This window comes from Sorex araneus, chromosome 4 (assembly GCF_027595985.1).
Source record: "Sorex araneus isolate mSorAra2 chromosome 4, mSorAra2.pri, whole genome shotgun sequence".
In the NCBI taxonomy this organism is placed as follows: Eukaryota; Metazoa; Chordata; class Mammalia; order Eulipotyphla; family Soricidae; genus Sorex; species Sorex araneus.
Window position 1 is genome coordinate 78471716 of NC_073305.1, and position 15554 is coordinate 78487269.

Here is a 15554-nt window from a genome sequence, read left to right on the forward strand (position 1 = left end):
AGGAGAGTGGAGGGAGGGGCCTGTTGGGCTTTAACCCCCCACCCCCACACCTCTCAGAGCTGTCTCCTCCCCTACCTGCAGGAAACTGTAGGGTCACTCACACGGAGGGCCAGGGACATGGGCCCACTCTTCCCAAGAGCCCACAAGGAGGACAGACGTGGGGAGAAGCCTGCAGCGCCCCCGCTCACGCTGCTCCAGGAAGAAGAGCTGGAGGAGGCAGGTCCCCGAAGGCACTGCAGAAAGGCTCCTCAGCCCCACACCTGGGGGGAGCAGCAAGAAAACGGGGCCCCGCCTTGGACAAATACTGTCCAACATTAGTGGTCAGGCTTTCTCCTTTGCTGAGTGTCGGAGAGACCATCAACTCCGTCCGTCTGCTGTGCATATACAAGATCCAGAAACCGGCTCTCCGGGCCCAAGGCCCCAGGTGGGATAAACACCCAGTAAAGCATCACCAATGCAGCCCCACCATCAGTAGCCCCGAGGTCACAGGTTCAAAGCACAGACAGAGCAGGTTGGATTCTCCTCTCTGGGGATGAGCCAGGCTTGGGAAGGGGTTTGTGTGACCAGGGGCCCAGGGAGATATCCCAGAACTCTCCTGAAAAGCCCCAAAGTGCCGAGGCCTGAGGGGGACAGGCCAAGTTCACACCCTGCCCAAACTGGCAGCTGCACTCACACCCCGAGAGCTGCCGCCGTGCCCACGGCCAGACGCAACTGTCTCATGACTGGGCACAGCGATGCCAAGCGGATGAAAATGTCAAGTACAAAGTTAACAAGTTCCACAGGTGCTATGTCGATGATGAGAATTTGGGAAGCCTCCCGCTTGCTATGAGTCACGTGATAACAGGAAACTTCTAGGCCTGCTCAGCTTAAGGAGAGCCATTCGCCTTAAAAAAACCAACAAAAACCTATTTTTACATTGTTCTGATGGGGTCATTTACAATGGTTTTCCAGGGAATATTAGAGGTTTGGTTACCCAATATCTGCTGGCACAAAAATATGCCCCCATTTGGACAACTGAGATCCTGCCGAGCGGGAGTGAACGCACCAGAGTAAAGGAGCCTGCCTTGTCCCTAACCACACTGGTTCAGATCCTGGCACCACATATGGTCCCCGATCATGTCCCAGGGACACTTCTGCGCACAGATCCAGAGATAGCCTCTGAACACTGTCTGTGTGCCCCGGCTCCTCACCTGCCAAATCCTGCTCTGAATAGTTCTGGGGCTATAAGGTCTATCCCCACACTCACACACATATACATAAATACCTAACACAAGAACAGATGATGAGGGGCTGGAGCGACAGCACAGCGGGGAGGGCGTTTGCCTTGCATGCGGCTAACCTGGGTTCAATTCCCAGCATCCCATATGGTCCCCCAAGCACCACCGGGAGTAATTCCTGAGTGTAGAGCCAGGAGTAACCCCTGTACATCACCGGGTGTGACCCAAAAAACAAACAAACAAACAAACAAAGAGTAGATGATGAGAACACTTGATGAGCAAGCCTAAGGCATTCTACAAGAGTTTCTCTGAGTTGCCACTGAGTTCCTGCAGTGGCTGTCTCTGCCTCACCCTCCAGCTCTGGGACCTATGGATAGTGTGTGAATAACTGTGTTAAGAAGGAAATCTCCAGGGGGCTGGAACAATAGCACAGTGGGTAGGGCATTTGCCTTGCACGTGGCTGACCCGGTTCGATTCCCAGCATTCCACATGATATGGTCCCCTGAGCACCGCCAGGGGTAATTCCTGAGTGCATGAGCCAGGAGTAACCCCTGTGCATTGCCGGGTGTGACCCAAAAAGCCAAAAAAAAAAGAAGAAGGAAATCTCCAGTGAAACAATGATGTTACCTAGACAATTGACCAAGGTGGATCTTCTTCCTCTGGGAGAGATTGCAAATGACTTTTTTGAGCAGGTCTCCGAAGGCGAGGGTCAGCAGAGAGCCCTGGAAGGCTGGTTCCTGCAGATTACGAGGCAGGGAATACCCCAGGAGAGAATTTTTCAGCCGGCAGAAATACAGACTCTCAGGATCAATTTCCACTCCAATTTCCATGTGAGGCTCATTACTCAGCCGGTACCTAATAGTGCTTACTCTGTTATTAACAACCACAGTAGGGTCATTGGTATAAAGGGCAAGAAAACCTTTTTGATTTTTTAATAGATCTTAACAACACACTGGATAGTAGGAATTTATCAACTTTTTTTTCTCAGTGAGAATTAATTAATTCACCGGTGAAACAAATTAGAGTGGGAAATGGTCGAATGGAATAGAAAAAATAGAAAAAAAAAATCGATCATAGCCCAGAGAAATAGTACAGTGGGTAGGGCACTTGTCTTGCATACAGTCAACTTAGATTTGATCCTGGCATCACATTCAGTCTCTGAGCTTTCCAGGAGTGATTTCTGAGTGCAGAGCCAGGAATAACCCTTGATGCACCCCCCCCCACACACACACACACATATTCCGATATAGGCAGGTAGATTGTAAGGGGCCTCTGTGGTAATGGAATTCCCAGGAAGTAATAAACCCAATAGTCCAAGGATGCAAATAGTCCACCTTGCAGTCACAGTCTGATAAGACCTTCCTCTGGGGACAGCAGACCCAGAGAAGGTGGGACCCTGCTCCAAAAGAAGCTCAGGCAGGAACAAAGACCAAGGAAAGGAATCTCAAAGAAGAACATCAACCACTCCCAACTCTCCCCCCTTGGCAACCACCCTAGCAACAGACTTGGCTAACTAGAAAGTCCCGTGGTGGGCAGCTTGGGGAATAAAACTATAAAAGCCAACTTGAACAGAGGAAGCACATGCATATGCTGCCCGAGCCCGTGTGCTGCTTGGGTCCACTGGGCGAAGCACACGTGTTGCCTGCATCTCCCCTCTTGAGATGTGTACTGGGCTCTCTCCGCCTTTGTTCTCCGCCTGCATTCTCCCTTGAGCACATTACTCTCTCACTTTCTCTCCTTACCTCCATTTCCTCAAAAAGCCTCACTGTATTTAGTATTTTAGTAATTAAGTCCAGGGACATCCGCGCGACTTCATATCTCTTCATTCTCAGCAATGGAAAACTAATTATCAAATGCTTCCTTGGCAGTAGGGCTGTTTTTTTTGGGGGGAAACTCCAACAACAATAGGGCGTTTTGTGTTGAAATATGTAATGTAATCAAGGTAAAGAGAAAATGAAGTGAAATTTATCAGCTACGCAGGTGGGGGTGGGGGTGGGGTGGGAGGTATACTGGGGTTTTTGGTGGTGGAATATGGGCACTGGTGAAGGGACGGGTGTTCGAGCATTGTATAACTGAGACATAAGCCTGAGAACTTTGTAACTTTCCACATGGTGATTCAATAAAATAAATTTTTTTTTTTTTTTTTTGCTTTTTGGGTCACACCTGGCCATGCACAGGGGTTACTCCTGGCTCTGCACTCAGGAATTACCCCTGGCCGTGCTCAGGGGACCATATGGGATGCTGGGATTTGAACCCGGGTCGGCCGCGTGCAAGGCAAACGCCCTACCCGCTGTGCTATCTCTCCAGCCCCTAAATATTTTTTTTTTTTAAAGCCTCACTGATTCCTCTACTCCTGAAATTCTTTCCTGTCACAGGACAAGGACCAGAAGCCCTCATTAAGGTTTAGGACTGGCTTTCTTTACCTGCAAAAGAGCAATTCCTCACTCCAGCCTGAGCCCGTGGCTCCCGGAGAAATTGAATGATGGGAATTAAATCCAGGACAGAGAAGATCAAAGGGGTGTCAAGTGTGGCTTGATGGCCAACTAGTGGGGCTGGCAGGGTTCTGGTCCTTGCCACACAGAAGCTCATGGAGGGCTTTGTCAGTCCTAGCCTTCCCAGCCGGTCCCAGGTGGCAGAGGGGGATGGGGAGAAAGTGGCCTCTCTCCTCTCTGCTTCACATAACCCACCAGCTTCATTTCTATCCTACAAAACTGAGGGGAGCAGGGGTTGATTCTGGCATGCAATTTACTCTGAGAGCACACCTCTCTCTGGCAATCATACTTCAAGTGTTTGGTAGCAAATGTGGCTGATGGCTCCATAATGAGAGCCGTAGATTACAGGATCCTTCCGGGCTGTCATCAGTGTCCTTACCAAGAGCACCAGGTAGCAAATTGGTATTAAAACTTTTAAAAAATAATCTATAAAGAACTTTTCTTGGCTAATTAAAAAAAATCACTGTGAATTATTACAGAGTTACAAAGTTAAATTAACAAAAGTGTAAACAACAATAAAATATTACTAGAGATTTAGAAATGGAATTTTTAGCTGGTAAAGTTAATTCACCAATCAACTATAATAATACAAAAAGTTTATTCCTTAATAACAAAGTTGATCAAGGTCAGAGAGACAGTACAGTAAGCCGGGTGTTTGCCTTCCTCAAGGCCCACCCAATTCCATCCCCAGCCCCCCAGAAGGCTCCCCAGCCCACTAGGAGTGATCCCTGAGTGCAGAGCCAGGAGTAACCCCTGAGCATCACTGGATATGGTCCAATAACAAAACAAAACAAAACAAAACAAAACAAAACGAAGTTTCAAAATACATAAAACTAAAATAATCCGGACTAAAGATACACATAATCCACAAACCACACAGTATATTTTAACAAAACCGGCTCAGTTAATAGTCGTGCTATTAAGAAGTCAGTAAAGGCAGAGAGGATTTTTCTCAAACAAGTTAACCAGAAGTACATTTATAGGATACTTCACTCACTGATGTCTAAAACACCATATAAAACTGACCTCAAACGAAAGCCATCAAATATTTCAACCCCAAACACGGTTTATTCACTAACAGACAAGGCAGAGAGAGATCAGAAAGAGTGTAGTGAGGTCCGTGTATACTTTCCTGAATCCAAGATTTTCAGTCCTTAGGAAAACCTTGGGAATTCCCCTTCCCACTCTTTTTTTTTTGCATTTTCTGGGTCACACCCGGCGATGCACAGGGGTCACTCCTGGCTCTGCACTCAGGAATTACCCCTGGCGGTGCCCAGAGGCCCATATGGGATGCTGGGAATCGAACCCAGGTCACCGTGCAAGGCAAACACCCTACCCGCGGTGCTATCGCTCCAGCCCCCCACTTCCCACTTCTGAGGGGAGGGCTGGGGGAGGAGCAGAGGAAGCGTCTTTCCTCTGGGAGGCGCAAGGCATGCTGGGTCTTGTAGTTCACTGACCTACCCATGGGCGAGGCTGCCCCTTCCAGCTTCTAGCCACGTTTAAATAGGATTCTAAATGAAAAGGTTCAAGGTAATATTTTACTAAAATTTAAAAATGTGCGACCCACAAGATGTCAAAATGAGCTCGCTACTATTAGAGAAGTCCCCCTAGTGGATTCCTACTCATCTCCCAGGACACCTGTCTGTCCTGGCAGCCGGACCCACAACCCTCAGCCAGCTATGAAATGTCTTAAACAAGACCCTCAACCCACAGGCAATGGGAACATTGGAGGGAGGATAAAAATTAGCTCCCCTTGGCCTAGACAGAGAGGAAAGAAGTTAAGTTCTTGCCTGATTTGATTCCTGGCACCACGTATGGTCTTCTGAGTACCACTAGGAGTGACTCGTAAGCACAGAGACAGGCGTAATCCCTGAGCATAGCTTGGTATGGCCACAAAAGAACAAAAAAGGGGAGTTATCCTAATGTAGCCAAAAAGTAGCCAAATTGAACCCAGGGAGTCATCGGTAAACTTATTCGTTATTGTTTAAAAATAATAAATACCACGGCTGGAGCGATAGCACAGCGAGTAGGGCGTTTGCCTTAGGTTCACTTACCAGCATCCCATAGGGTCCCCTGAGCATCGCCAGGGGTAATTCCTGAGTGCAGAGCCAGGAGTAACCCCTGTGCATCGCTGGGTGTGACCCAAAAAGAAAAAAAAAATGACAAGATTTATCCTGGCAGACTGGGAAACTGACAAAGCAAGAGAGGATATTGGGAAAGTTGCGCTTATGTGGTGAGCAACGGGGCCTGAGGGCTGAGGAGGGGCTTCTTTGCATGGTGAGCCACAGCTTCCGGTCTCTAAGAGAGATTGGTTCTGGGGGCCAGAACTAAAGTACAGCAGATAGGGCATTGCTTTGCATGCGGCCCACCCAGGTCCAATACCAGGCACCTCGTATGTATGATCCCCCAGTCCACCAGGCATGATCCTGAGCTCAGAGCCAGCAGTAAACCCTGAGCACCGTCAGGTGTGGCCACAAGAAAAAAAAATAGAAAAGAGGGATGGCTTTCTGAGTAGTCACAGGTCTAACCAGCTTGATTTTTCCCACATTGTTTTTCTGGTAACCACCTCCCTCAGTCAGAAATGAGTCTAGCTCAGGATCCATTATGGAATGTTGCCTCCTCCTCTGAATCTCAGCCAGGTTCTGCAGTTTTTTAGTGGCTTTTTTTTTTTTTTTGGCTAGTTCAGGGATTGGCATTAGAACATAGTTTTACAAGAGAGTTCAGGCAAGGTGCCTGGAGCAGGACAAGAATGGATGCGTGTGGACTCCAGTTCCCTAAAATCTCCCCAAGAGAGATTTCTTACTCAAGGTATTTCCTGGGAATCAATGCTGAGGTCACGTTCTTCTGTAACTACTTCCTGCTGAGACCAGGTGCAGTCCTGCCTAGCAGAGCAGAAGCCTCCGTCTACCTGGTCTTGATAGAAATATTCTGTGTTTGAAAATGGCTTTCATCACTGTAATAGCATCAGTTTGGTCTAAAAACTTTGGCGTCTGCTATAGATAAATCTGATAAGTACTCCAAACAGGTAGAGGACAAGCAGAAGCTTCAACTGGCTAGTTGCTCACCAGGAGAAGAATCCAAGGAATGAGGACGATTCCAAACATCTGTTGACCCTAGTAGTCTCAGATCGGGGGAGCCTGTTTCAGCAGCCCTTTGTTGTCTTCCTAACACTGCCTAAACTTGTAAGAAAAATAATATTCCTTCTTTAACATGTTGCTGGTCAGCAAATTGTGTTTCTCACCATCTGGCAGCTGCATTAATAGTGCTCTTCTTTGTCGAACAATAAAATTTTGAACATTTCTGTTGGTACAATCTAACTGGACAGAAGCGATAGCACAGTGGGTAAAGCGTTTGCCTTGCACGTGGCTGACCCAGGTTTGATTCCTCCATCCCTCCTGGAGAGCCCAGCAAGCTACCGAGAGTATCTCGCCCACATGGCAGAGCCTGGCAAGCTCCCCGTAGTGTATTCTATATGCCAAAAACAGTAATAAGTCTCACAACGGAGATGTTACTGGTGCCCGCTCTAGCAAATCGATGAACAACAGTGCTACAGTGACAGTGATATAATCTAACTGCTGGGACATCCAAATATGAGCTACCAGTGGTATACACCAGCATCAATGTGTTAAGACCAGCTGGTAACAGGTCAAGAGTCCTGCAATTTTGCAGAATCATGGCAGCTAAACTAGATTTTCTGAAGAATTCAAGATTTTTTTTTTCTTTCTGTGGGGGGACGCACACCAGGCAGTCCTCAGGGATTACTCCCGGCTCTATGCAGTGCTCTGGGGAACCATATGTAGTTCTGGAGAAGAAGCTGGGTTGGTAAGGACCCTACCTACTGCACTATCTCTTGAGCCCACTAGAGGTCTTTTAATAATTAAATTTATTGAAGAAAACATCTCTGTGGTTCAGAACAGGAACATAGCCATGCCACAGAACAAAAGATATCAACGACATAGAGTAAAAGAAAAACAAGAAACTAAATTTTAAAAGATCACCTGCCCACTCGAGCAAATCGATGAACAACAGGACGGCAGTGCAGTGCTACAGTGTGCCAAAAAGACACAGTAGACATAGTAGTAGAAATAAAATTCATGCTAATATAAAAAGTTAAAAGCCCTTTAGGAAAAGACAATAGAGGGCCTGGAGTGATGGCACAGAAGGTAGGGCGTTTGCCTTGCACGCTGCTGACCCAGGTTTGATTCCCAGCATCCCATATGGTCCCCTGAGCACCGCCAGGGGTAATTCCTGAGTGCAGAGCCAGGAGTAACCCCTGTGCATTGCCAGGTGTGACCCAAAAAAGCAAAAAAAAAAAAAAAAAAAAAAAAAAAGAAAAAGAAAATTGGACAAAACATATCAAGAATTACGCTATAATGTTATACAAAATTAATCATACTTGTAAAAAAAAGTCCAACCTTCACAATTATCTAAGAAAAGCAAATCAGTGCCTGAAATGACATGATGGTTATGTTGCCATCAGAGGCTGAAGTGAAATTCACAGAAAGAAGTGTAGGAAAATATACATGAAAGTCATGAATCTCTTTCACTGCTGGTCAACACAAAAATGAATCGATTTTGTGTGATGTTTGGTCTAAGACTTCCTGTTCCTTCTGATGCAATGTAGCACTGTTATCATCGATTGTTCATCGCTGTTCATTGACTTGCTCAAGCGAGCACCAGTAAAGTCTCCATTGTGAGACTTATTGTTACTATTTTTGGCCTATCAAATATGCCACGGGTAGCTTTCGAGGCTCTGCTGTGCGGTTGGGATACTTTCGGTAGCTTGCTGGGCTCTCCGAAAGGAATGGAGGAATCGAACCTGGGTCAGCTGCATGCAAGGCAAACAGCAGGTAGGCAAGCTCTACCTGCTGTACTATGACTCCAGTCCTTCTGATGAAAGGTGTTAAATACACATAGGCACATCACACACACGTACACTTCCTCCTTCGTGGTTTGCAGGCTCCTAAATTTTCCCCTAATTCAACAAATTTATTATAATTATTATTTAAGCATTATAATTTATGTGTCACATTCAAAATAAATCAAACCCAAACAAATATGTATGCCTTCTGTGTAGTCCTAGGGACCGTCCAGTGTGGAGAAACAGAGGAAGATTTTAGAAATCATCACACAATTAGCAGTGGCACAATCCTAATTATCTTCTTATAAAATCGCCAGTATAACAGTCATTTCATCTTATGGCTGCATACAGTACAAAAGGTCAGAAAATGCAATCTGCAGAAACAATATTCTCAAATACAATTTGGGAATAAGGCAATAGTGGGAAAAAAATTTTGTTAGAGAATATATTCCACTGTTGCTAAATCTGCACAATTAACATCATTACCACAACCTTGAATAAAACAACCTGGTGGCAGGATCACAGGACCACAGGTATCACTGATCGGTGATGCACAGTAGACCCCATTTCTTATCTGTTTTGGGGGGTGTAGTATAGGATGCGGACCACACTCAGTGACTCTCAGGGTCTATTTCTGACTCTGTGTTCAGGGGACCCTATGTGTTGCCAGGGGACAAACCAGGGTCAGCAGGAGGCAAGGCAAATGTCTTAGTCCCTGTACTTTCTCTCCAGTCTCCCATTCATTTTGTTTTAGGTTTTTTTTTTCCTTTTTGGGTCACACCTGGTGATGCACAGGGGTTACTCCTGGTTTTGTACTCAGGAATTACTCCTGGCGGTGTTCAGGGGACTATATGGGATGCTGGGAATTGAACCTGGGTTGGCTGCATGCAAGGCAAACGCCCTATCCATTGTATTATTGCTCCAGCACCCCCATTCATTTTCTTAAATAAAACAAATTTAGTTCAGGGCTAGAGCGATAGCACAGCGGGTAGGACATTTGCCTTGCAGGCAGCTGACCCGGGTTCGATCCCCAGCATCCCATATGGGCCCCCGAGCACCACCAGGAGTAATTCCTGAGTGCAGAGCCTGGAGTAACCCCTATGCATCGCCGGGTGTGACCCAAAAAGCAAAACAATAAATAAAATCAAGTTAGTTCTTAGTCTAAAGCATTTCAAAAGCCAAGAGTCACATGTCTCTTTTGTACTCTGCATGCAACTATGGCCTCCATGTGCAGGAAACTGTCCAATGGGTCTTGCACTATTACAACTATCACATTTGCACACTTGCAATATCACCTATAGCATATTCCTCAAAACATACCCCCATCCTTTTGTTGTTTATTCTTTTTTTGGAGGGGAGGTTTCATACCCAGTGATGTTCAGAGGTTGCTCCTGGCTCTGCTCTCAGGAATCACCCCTTATGGTGCTCAGGGACCCTGTGGGATGCTGGGGATTGAACTCAGGTCAGCTATGTGCAAGGCAAGTGCCCAACCCGATGTGTTATCATGTCAGTCCCAACACATATTCCCACCCTTAAGTGCAGTGTGTGTTCCCTGTCCAAGACCACAGACTCAAGGCATTTCCACCATTTTGATATCAGGTTTATCTCAGTAGGGTTTTTTCCAGAATTCAAGAATGAGGTTAGTTATTCAGCAAATATGGATTTACTATACATTTTGACCTTTAGAAGAGAACGCATATACACCTTTAAAAATTTTTTTTTTCTGGGGCTGGAGCGATAGCACAGCGGGTAGGGCGTTTGCCTTGCACTCGGCCGACCCGGGTTTGATTCCCAGCATCCCGTATGGTCCCCTGAGCACCGCCAGGGGTAATTCCTGAGTGAAGAACCAGGAGCAACCCCTGTGCATTGCTGGGTGACCCAAAAAACAAACAAACAAAAAAATTTCCAAAGTGGGCAAAGGACCAAACATGATAACCTCTCAGTATCTATATTGCAAACCATAATGCCTAAAAGTGTGTGTATGGGGAGGGAGAGAGAGAGAGAGAGGAACATTGAAACATTGTATGACCAAAAACTCAATCATGAAAGCTTTGTAACTGTATCTCACTATGTTTCAATTAAAAAAAACTTTCAAGATTTATCTCTACTACACACACTAAACACCCCCATTTGTAAAGAATGCTACTAAAGATAAATCAGAGATTTTAGATATTACCCAGGTTCCTGAATGAGGAACTGGTGATCTATTTCAGAATAAAGCTCTCCAAAATGTGTCATCTGAAGGGTGGATTATTTTGAGCTGCAGCCAATCAAGAACCATAATACTGAACACAAATTTGGTCTATTTTAAGTACTTTCTCTCTTCTGACCATGAGAACAGAGATAGGGCCCTCACTGGGATTAAGTTACTACCGAAGTAAGTTAAATAATATTAAGTAATGAGTATTTAATGACTAAACATCACTTTTTTCACTGTCCTATGAATTACCCTCCTCCTCTTTGTGACTCCTGACTCATTCCTTAGCACAGACAGCATCAGAATTTCCTTTGCCTCCCCTTGAACCTCTTATGTATCTGGGCTTCCCTGTGTATAAAATGAAATTTGCTTTCCCGTAGTAAGTTGTCTTGGGTCATTCTGAGTTGTGAAATTATTCCTATTGAGATATTTGGTAAAATATGAGATATTTGGTAAAATATCTCAGATTATTATGTTCTTAGACTTCTTGTTTTAGTTATTATGCTTTTAGTTTGGGGGCCACACCTGGCAGTGCTCAGGGGACCCAAAGAGGTGCTATATCAATCCCTGGTCAATTGTGTGCAAAGCAAAAATCTGACCTATTCTATTATCTTTCTGGCTCCTGCCTCTTGCTTTAATAAAGCAGAATGGTTACTCTTGACCACCTAAATTGTTCTAAGTCACAACATACTAAATGTACACTTACATTTATATATTATTAGAAGATTTTCTATTTTAGTGCCCTTAATATTCCAAGAAGAATAACTAATGCCCATCAATTTTTTTTTCTTTTTGGGTCATACCCGGGATGCACAGGGATTACTCCTGGCTCATACATTCAGGAATTACTCCTGGTGGTGCTTGGGAGACCATATGGGATGCTGGGAATTGAACCTGGGTTGGTCGCATGCAAGGCAAACACCCTACCCGCTGTGCTATCGCTCCGGCCCCTATTTCATAGTATTTTAAATAACTGAAATGCCTTGAAGGAACTTAGACCATTGCTCAGTAATCCTGAAATACTACTTTACTTCCTAATCATCATATTTCTTATATAATGTTTATTCGTTATTTTAATTTTTATAAAAGAACATGGCATGATAGCATGATTTAGGGCTTCAGGTCAGCATCACTGTAAATAAACATGTTTCCTTTTTTATTTTTATTTATTTATTTATTTAGCTTTTTGGGTCACACCCAGCGATGCTCAGGGGTTACGCCTGGCTTTGCACTCAGGAATTACTCCTGGCGGTGCTTGGTGGACCATATGGGATGCCGGGGATCGAACCCGGGTCGGCCGCGTGCAAGGCAAATGCCCTACCTGCTGTACTATCGCTCCGGCCCCACATTTCCTTCTTTGGTAACCATTTATTTGATCTCTTTTTTGGGGTAGGCAAACTGGGGCAGTGCTCAAGGGTCAATCCTGGCTCTGTGCTCACGGGTCACTCCTGGAGGTGATTGGGGGCCCAGACTGGGTCCAGGGACCCAACCCCGCTCAGCCAGGTGCAGGGCATGCGTTTTACCCACCATACTATCTCGCCAGCCCCTTATTTTCCCTTTTAATTTTATTTTAGTTTAGGTAACATGATTATAGGAGTGTTAACTTTCACTGTTTTTAATTTTTATCATTTTTGGGGGGACACACCTAGAGATGTTCCAGAGTTACTCCTGGCTCTGTGTTCAGGGGTCACTCCTGGCAGGGCTCAGGGGCCCATATGGGATGCCGGGATCAAACCCGGGACAGCCCAACCCCATGCAAGGCAAGCACCCTACCCACTGTACCATCTCTCTGGCCCCAAATCTGTTTTTTTACAGAAAATGATTCAAGTCAAAAGAATTACGATTGATTTATTACTTTCTTTTTTTTTTAATTTATTTATTTTTAATTAGAGAATCACCGTGAGGGTACAGTTACAGATTTATACACTTTTGTGCTTATACTTCCCTCATACAAAGTTCGGGAACCCATCCCTTCACCAGTGCCCATTCTCCACCACCCGTAAACCCAGCGTCCCTCCCACCCTCCCCAATCCCATCTCCCCCCCACCCCACCCTGCCACTGTGGCAAGGCATTCCCTTCTGTTAAAATAATGAACGCTTCACGAATTTGCGTGTCATCCTTGCGCAGGGGCCATGCTAATCTTCTCTGTATCATTCCAATTTTAGTATATGTGCTGCCGAAGCGAGCACAGATTTATTACTTTCTATTAGCAAGGATATATACTTTTTGACAAGTTTAGGTATATTCAACACATAACATTTTGTATTGATACCTGCGATTTCTTGAAAAGCAAATATTATTGATGTATTTGAACTCTCAAATCACTTTATGCTATACAGTTGTGGGTTTGGGGGGTTTTGTTGTGTAATTTACAGATCTGGGGGGTGCCTTTCAAGTGTTTTTCAGGAGACAATGGGGACATTTCTGTTATAAATTGGTAACTGGACTGGTGGTTCAGTGCTAGGGCCCAAGAATGCAGTGTCGCCATGCCCTGTGATGCTGGAGGCCCTCAGGGCCACCCCTGCAGTGCTCAGGGATCTCCATGGCCACACCTGGGAATGTGCAGGAGGCCTGTGTGATACTGGGCATCAATTTCCCTAGTCCCACAGTTGGAAGTCTTTTTTTTTTTACTTTCTGGGTCACACCCGGTGATGCTCAGCGGTTATTCCTGGCTCTGCACTCAGGAATTACTCCTGGCAGTGCTTGGGGGACTATATGGGATGCTGGGAATTGAACCCGGGTCAGCCTCGTGCAAGGCAAACGCCCTACCCGCTGTGCTATTGCTCCAGCCCCGCACAGTTGGAGTTTTTAATGAGGTAATAGATGGCCAGTTGTTGCCACTTCCAAGTTAGGAGAGGCCCTTATAGAAAAGATGAGCAGTGGAGCTGGAGCGATAGCACAGCAGGTAGGGTGTTTGCCTTGCATGTGGCAGACCAGGTTCGATTCCCAGCATCTCATATGGTCCCCCGAGCACCGCCAGGCGTAATTCCTGAGTGCATGAACCAGAAGTAACCCCTGTGCATCACAGGGTGTGACCCCCCAAAAAAAGTGCAAAGAAAAACCCACAAAAAAAAAAAACAACTATGAAATAGGGCCTGGATCGATAGTTCAGCAGATAGAGTGTGTGCCTTAAATGTGGTCAACCGGGTTCAGTCCTTGGCATCCCAGAAGGTCCCTTGAGCCCCATGAGGATGGATCCCTGAATGCAGAGTCAGGAGTAACCCCTGAGCATCTCCAGGTGTGGCTAAAAAAAATTTTTTTTTTAAAAAAAAGCTTTGCGGGGCCGGAGCGATAGCACAGCGGGTAGGGCGTGCCTTGCACGCGGCCGACCCGGGTTCGATCCCCGGCATCCCATATGGTCCCCCAAGCATTGCCAGGAGTAATTCCTGAGTGCAAAGCCAGGAGTAACCCCTGAGCATCGCTGGGTGTGACCCAAAAAGCAAAAAAAAAAAAAAAAAAAAAGCTTTGGGGTTGGAGCAATAGTAAGCAAATTGGGTGTTTGTCTTGCATGTAGCCAGCCTGGGTTTGATTCTCAGCATCCCATATGGTCCCCCCGGCCCCAACACACACACACACACAAAAAGGGGAGTAATTCCTAAGTGCAGAGCCAGGAGTAAGTCCTAAGCGCTGCCAGTTGTGGCCTCAAAACCTAAACAAATAGATAAATATTAAAAACTCTGAAATAAGCATACAAGTGAATCTATTTTTTACAGCAGTGTAATTATAGTTGATAATTACACTATATTTTGTGCACACAGGCTCTGGGGATCCTACGCTTACCTGGCTGGCAGTTGAATGAAAGACTAGGCTGCAGTGCTGGGGATTACCCCAGCCACGCCTGCAGTGCTCGGGAAGTGAGCTGTGGGCACACAAGGCCTGTGCCTTAACCACTGTACTATCTCTCTGGCTCATAGACCTTGTGTTTTTATCTTAATGCATACAAGGGGCACAGGACATTTTGAAATCAAACGCAAGATTAGATTTTTGCTATGTTTCCGGAGCAGCATCGGGTTCTAATGATATGATGTCAGGGAGAGGGGATCCATTTAAAACTTCCATGAGGGGCTGGAGCGATAGCACAGCAGGTAGGGCGTTTGCCTTGCACGCGGGCGGCCGACCCAGGTTCGATTCCCAGCATCCCATATGGTCCCCTGAGCACTGCCAGGGGTGGTTCCTGAGTGCAAAGTCAGGAGTGACCCCTGTGCATCATCAGGTGTGACTCAAAAAGCAATAAAATAAAATAAAATAAAATAAATAAAATAAAACTTCCATGAGATTGGAAATGAATGAGCATAAAGGGTGTCACATCTATCTCCCGTGAGCTGAGGATTTGTGGAGTAAATGCGCGCGCTAGACATGAGGATTCAGAACAAGATTCAACAGACAAGGGAACAGACATCCCCGAGCCCAGAGAGCAATGGAAGGGCCCTGAGGGCAGGCGGGCCCCTATCAGACTCTCACAGAGAGGAATTAACGGGCCCTGAGGGCGGGATGCAGATGCAGGAGCAGGAGACCCTGCAGAGGATGAACAAACATTGGAAGCACAGATCCAACGGTCCCCGTGACAGCAAAAGAATAAGGCTCCGAGGCTGGAGCGATAGCACAGCGGGTAGAGCATTTGCCTTGCATGCGGCTGACCCAGGTTCTATTCCCAGCGTCCCATATGGTCCCCCAAGCACTGCCAGGGGTAATTCCTAAGTGCAGAGCCAGGAGTAACCCCTGTGCATCACTGGGTGTGACCCAAAAAGCAAAAAAAAAAAAAAAAAAAAAAAAGGCTCCATTTCTC

At 46.0% G+C, this 15554-nt stretch overlaps 1 non-coding gene across 1 annotated transcript; it reads right to left on the reverse strand.

Moving 5' to 3' along the window:
- Positions 1-12850: 12850 nt before the first annotated feature.
- LOC129404514 (U6 spliceosomal RNA) lies at positions 12851-12957 on the reverse strand. Its single transcript, XR_008629912.1, has one exon. It is a non-coding gene; the product is annotated as a U6 spliceosomal RNA (small nuclear RNA).
- Between the last annotated feature and the right edge of the window lie 2597 nt (positions 12958-15554).